We start from the raw sequence: 6,430 nt of genomic DNA on the forward strand, positions 1-6,430 counted from the left end.
GCTAGCCTCAGTGGCTCTCTGTGACCCTCCACGTAGCCCTTCTCTCTCTAGGGCCAGGGTTACAGTCTACTGAGCCCTTTTCATCATAAGCCAGCAAGGAGGTTGGTGAGAGAATTCCCAGTCTCTGTTGTCCCTAGGGCTTGTTTTAGAACAGTTTAGCCTCCTGTCCTGACAGGGGCCTAACTTCCCCTCCCAGGAGGTGTTCCTGTAGTGGTGGGTTGGGGGGAACCCGGGCCCGCCCTCTACTCCGGGTTCCGGCCCAGGGACCCTAATGGTAGCAGCTGTTGGCAGCCAACCTTTCACTGCCAGAGTTGCTACATTTCCCTGGGCCACTTCCCCACAGCTCTCCTGCTTCTCCCTTCTTCACCCTTACTTTAGGGCTCCCTTATCAATAACTTGAGGGTGTCTTCATTAACCAGTCCTTCAGCTGCACTTCCTCTCCTCTGGCTCCCTGGCTCTCCTCTACCTGACTGGAGTGAGCCCTTTTTATAGTATCAGCGGGCCTTAATTAGAGTCAGGTAGTCACATTAGCTTAATGGCCTCACCTGACTCTTTGCAGGTTAATTGGAGTCAGGTGTTCTCATTAGCCTGGCCCAGCCCCTGCTCTGGTCAGTCAGGGAACAGAAAACTGTTAATCCAGTGGCCAGTATATCTGCCTTCTGCTATTCTGCTGTACCCAACTGGCCTGGGTCTATCACACTAGGTATATAGTAAATGCTTTATTACATTAGACCACTGGTATATTTTGTCCCGTATTCCATCTTTAATGGTGACCAGTAGCTAATGCTCAAGTGGAAGGTGCATGAATTCCTGAAATGGCCCATCAGGACAGGTTTTTTTTCTTCCTGCCCCAAGCTGTTAGTAGGTGGCTTATGCCCTGCAACACAAGATTTGTATCATTTATTATTTGCATCGTTTATTTTAATGTAACTATGGATGCTCTCATTAGTTATATAAATGTCTCATCTTTTTTAATCGTGCTAAACTCTTGGATTCAGTAATATCCTGTGACAATAAATTCTATAGGCTAGGTATGCATTGTGTAAAACATAAAAAAAGTATTTCCTTTTACTGGTTTTAATTCTTTCTGTCTTTCAGTTTCACTTTTAATCCATTTACTCTTGTAGTATCAGAAAGGATCAATAGGAGCACCCAAATAACTGCTAGATACCATTCATAATTGTATGTACTTTATATCCCCTTTTATTTGTCTCCTCTCTGAATAAAACAGTCCTAACCTTTTCTCTCTCTCTCTTCTGATGGAAGTCTTTCCATGACTTTTAACCATATTGTTGCCTATTACTGAACCCCTTCTATTTCTACTACATCCTTTTTTTATATCTAATAATCCAAAGGGAAAGAGTATTAAATGTAAGGGAATACCATCCATTTATTTTGTGGTAAATATTTTCATTAGTATTTTCCATTCCCTTCTTTTTATGTTTTAACTGTTAGTTTGCATTATGAGTACTTGCAAACTGATGTGCAGTTTCACCAGCCAGGGAACAGAAATAAGGTCCAAACCTCAATCCTTTTAAGACTCTTTTATAATAAACACAAAAAATAAATGGACTTAAAAGCACTGGAGAATAATTCCCTAAATGCTTCCTCCCCACCCCCACTTTAGCCAGCCAGGAGAAAAGGCACACCTTTCTTCTTAGCTCCCCTTGGACCCAGCTTTTCCCCTAGGTCCCTTTCATACTCCACCCGGTCGCAGCCATGTGGCCACCTGGGCCCTGTTAACCCTGTAGAGGTTGCAATGCCTTTACCTTTTCACACCACCATGGCACATAACTATAATTGCTCAAGAAAAAGACACATTTATTTCAGAACCTAGAAATGTGTATGAGTAGTTCAAATTATTCCTTTTAACTTACATTTGTCAACAGTAAATGTCATCTGCCATCTTGCTGCTCATTCACTTAGTTTTGTTGAGTCCCTGTGGAGTTCATCATAGTGTTTTCAAGTCTTGACTATTCTAAATAATTTTGCGACATCTGCACATATTGCCCCCTTATTAATTATCTGGAAAAAGTGAAAAATTGTAAATATATTAACTACTGGTCCTATTGTGTGTTACCCAGGGTTTTCAGAACCCCCAACACTGGTAACTTAACTATTTCACTCCAGGCAATGTCAGGAATAAATCGATAGGAACACAGTTATTCTGTCTGATCAAGGATTAAATGCAAGTAAGCGTGCTCTTGTCTAAGCAGTTTATTAGAGTTAAGCACACACAGACATAAGCAATAGGTTTAGAACATCTCAGATATTTACCTATATTCTGAGACATTATTGAGTAATCAATGACAAGTCAGCGCTGGCCAAACGCCTCCCTGCTGGGGAGTAAAGATGTCAGGAAAAAATGTCTCTCCCGGAATAGCTCCAGAGGACTGCTCCCAAGTACACTCTATTATCTAAACTTTTTGTAACTAACTTTGACAAAACACAGAGGTCATAATGACCCTTACTGGATCATCACTTTTCCTAACTTTCAATAAACTTTTAATAGCTGAGACATCTAGACTGTAGGTTGTCCATCCACATATCTTCTTTAATTCTTAGTTATTTACTTTTCCTTCCCCCCTCCCATTCTGAGTAGCAAAACTGCCAGTAGTTATGACCTTGCTTCTGAAAGCCTGTCTCCAAATTAACCCTTAACTATGTGGTGTTCTATTTCATTAATTCATAGTGGCTGAGTGCACTTAATATGCCCTCAATCCACGGCAACATGTGTATCCCTGGGAAATCACTTTTAACCTAAGCACCCATCCTCTGAAAATTAGGCCCCTTTAAGGTATCTGAAGTTGGGCACTCAAAAGTCACTAGTTGCTCTTGGAATGCTTGGCCATTACTTTTGATCCAACATTTTTAAAGGATATTTTCAGTAGTTTTGGTTTTAATTTAATCTTCTGTTACATACGGTACATTATCCCCATATTTTGAACATTGTTTAATTGATCTATGAAATGTATGCTTATTTTCTATTTCCTGTACTGTTCAATCAAAATTTCTTATATGCAGACATGACATTTGTTAGTTTAGCTGTTGGCTTAGTGTTACTCAGCACTGAGTGCATTAATTTAACTTGCTTTATTACTTGTTAGCAGGAAGAAGGAGGAGGTTATTCAAAGTCAAAGAAATCCAAAACAAGTAAGCCTGCTATCTAGAATGTGGATGTAGAGGAGCATAGAAAGAAAAATCAGGTATGTCTGTGTTACAAACCTGAAAGATTCTTCTTTTAATGCTATATATGTCATCTCCCATTCTTAAGGATCACAATTACTTTATAAACTGTCTTTACAGAGATTGCCTTACACCAGGGGTGGGCAAACTTTTTGGCCTGAGGGCCACATCAAGGAATAGAATTGTATGGCAGGCCATGAATGCTCACAAAATTGGGGTTGGGCTGTGGGATGGGGTGAGGGCTCTGGTTGGGGGTACAGGATCTGGGGTGGGGCTGGGGATGAGGAGTTGGGGTGTAGGAGGGCGGGAGGGGGATCAGGGCTGGAGATGTGAGATTAGCATTGTCAAAACTTTGTACTGAAGCTGATTTCAGCTTTTTATTATGTGTGTACTAGTAGGGCCCAGCTTTCCCAAACAGGATCAGGGCCACATTGTGATAAGTGCTGTATAAACACACAAAAAGAGACAAGCTTTGTCCCAAATTGTTTAAAATATAATGATTTTTCTAAAGATCCTGTTAGTGTAGGTTCTTCCTCAGTGCTGGGAGCTGCCTAAAGAAGCCTATTGCCAAACTAATCCTTATCAGTGTAGTGATGCCAGAGTGTCTGGCCCTAAGAAGTCTTGGTCTACAACTTCTTTTTATAGTGTACTGTCCTGTTGTTGTGCCAGTGTTGCACCCATATTCAGCACTTACAAATGCTTGTTTGCATTTGACATTTGTTCTCTTGAGATTTACTCCTGAGCCTTTAAAGTTTACCATGGGGCAATATATTGAGATGAGATGTTTTTAAAATAAAATAATTGTTGTCTGCAGGAGGAGGTTGGCTTCACAACTTATCACTATATAAACATTTTTATTTACAATTTCCTTACAGAAAGGGGATAGTTGAATAGCTGAATAGGAACCAAGGTCCATAACTTCCAGTATCTGTCACAGAAAATCACAGATATGTTTCTGATTTTCTTCTCACTTTGGTTTTTGGAAATCAGCAGTATCTCCACTAAAGTCAATAGATTTCAGAGTGGTAGCTCTGTGTTAGTCTGTGTCAGCAAAAAGAACGAGGAGGACTTGTGGCACCTTAGAGACAAATAAATTTGTTACTCTCTAAAGTGCCACAAGTACTCCTCGTTCTTAAAGTCAATAGAGTTACACTGGTGTAAGACCAGTATGAGAGAAGCATCAAGCACAGCATTTAATAAATCTTGTCCACTATATATAATATCACCTTCTCTTGAGAGCGAGACTCAGGCCTTTCCTTGGGACAATAGGAGAAGTTAAAGATTAAGAGTTAAATTTAACTAACTTTGTTGACTTTTTATAGTTTACCTAAAACCTGTATGACCAAAATTTTTAGCAGTGATTTATAGACCATTTCAGCCACTTTTAATTCATTTTCTAAGGTACAAATTAAATTGGGAGCTGTTCAATATTCCACTTAGTCTTTTATAGAAGGAAGTGAATTGTAATTGTTTTCTGAGTCATAAAACTGCTGCTGAAAAGGAAGTTGGGCTTGTAGGGTACGTCAGGAGAGGTGCAGAAGATTCTTAAAAGGAGGAGGGGAAAGAGTTACAAGTGTAAAAGGAGTTAGAGCAATAACTATATTAAAAATAGCAGAACATATGTTCCCAAACTGCTCTGTGAATCACACTTGATTTTAAAAACACTTTCTGTTCTTCTGCAGAAATCTGCCTTTTCACATGGAGCTGGTTTTCTTCCTTAGTTTTAGTTGCTGAATTTCATTTAAAGAAGCTTAAAATATATTAATTACTTTCAAAATATTACTTTTCTATTGAAGCAATTGCTACAGATACCACAGGTATATTATGTGATGATGACTGGTAGAGGAGGAGATTCACATGATCACAAATGGAAAGGAAAGTAATCTCATCAGAAAGGCTACGTTTTAGTCACGGGTATTTTTAGTAAAAGTCACGGACAGGTCATGAGCAGTAAACAAAAATTCACGGCCCATGACCTGTCCATGACTTTTACTATATACCCCTGACTAAAACTAGGGGTGGGAAGTGGGGGGGCGGTGGCGCCCGGCCCAGGACCCCTGCTGGTGGTGGGGTGGGTTGGCAGGGCTGGCAGGCTCCCTATCTGACTCCGTGCCTCCCCCCCAGCAGCAGCAGAGTTTGGGTGTGGGAGGGAGCAAGGGGTTGGAGCACGGGATGGGGTGAGGTGGCTCTGGGGGGTGCTTACCTGGGGGGCTCCATGGAAGCGGTGACATCCCCCTCACTCAGCTGCTAGGCGGAGGCATGGCCAGGCAGCTCTGCGCGCTTCCTCCACCCAGAGCGCTGGCTTCACAGCTCCCATTGGCCAATTACTTACTGCTAAATTTGATTATCCAGTCCATCTGCCCATCAACGGAGGATTTTTCTGATTTAACATTACATATGTAATTACTAAAATGCATCGATTTTCCCCCTTGATGCCATTTTGCAGTGTCTTGTTGATACTGTTACCCCTTTTGATCTAACTGGCTAGCCAAATTCAGTGTGCTGCAGGTTATTCCAGTCATAGTGACCAACATTTTCAAAGTAATTTAAGGGAGATTTGGGTTGGGAAGCCCTGGTTGAGCCTGCACCACACTCACCTTGCAGCAGCAGCTCCTTGTCTCACAGGGCTGATGCGGCTCCCCACTCCATCCCCTTCGCTCTGGCTACAGTATGCAATACTGAAAAACAGCCTGTTGTATGCCTTTCTATTAAGCATTTGCATCTTTAGAAACATTATTGCCAATGTATAAGGTGGGATCTTTAATCTATGACTACTATTTCCATTTTGTAAAAATAATTGCACGCTGGATGCACCGATTCTTCCCTCCCACACTGAGCTAAAGTTTTAGCAACTTAAATCTGTGTATAAGATTGTTTATTTCAATATTTTTAATCCTATACTATTGCTCTAATTCTTCTTTTAGAAATGTATGCAGGGGGACAAAGCTGTCTATATTAAACTTTCATTGCAAAGCACACAAATTTTGGAGTACAGACGGAGAAGATTAAAATAACTTGCTCTTTTCTGAGAGCATTATGGCCCCCAGACAGTTTCTGGTTTGAAAACTGGGAGAGGGAGGAGGAGGAAGTCCCCCAAACCGATTATAATAGCTGACCAAATCTCAGTGTCACAATGAACTGAGACCCCTGCCCATCAATGGCCCTCCCCACCTAGTTCTGACTCCAGTCCAGAAGACATACGCCCTCCAGATCTGAGTCAAACCCAGCTTCACTCTCCTTTCTC

The sequence above is a fragment of the Emys orbicularis genome, chromosome 2 (genome assembly GCF_028017835.1).
Source record: "Emys orbicularis isolate rEmyOrb1 chromosome 2, rEmyOrb1.hap1, whole genome shotgun sequence".
Lineage (NCBI taxonomy): Eukaryota > Metazoa > Chordata > Testudines > Emydidae > Emys > Emys orbicularis.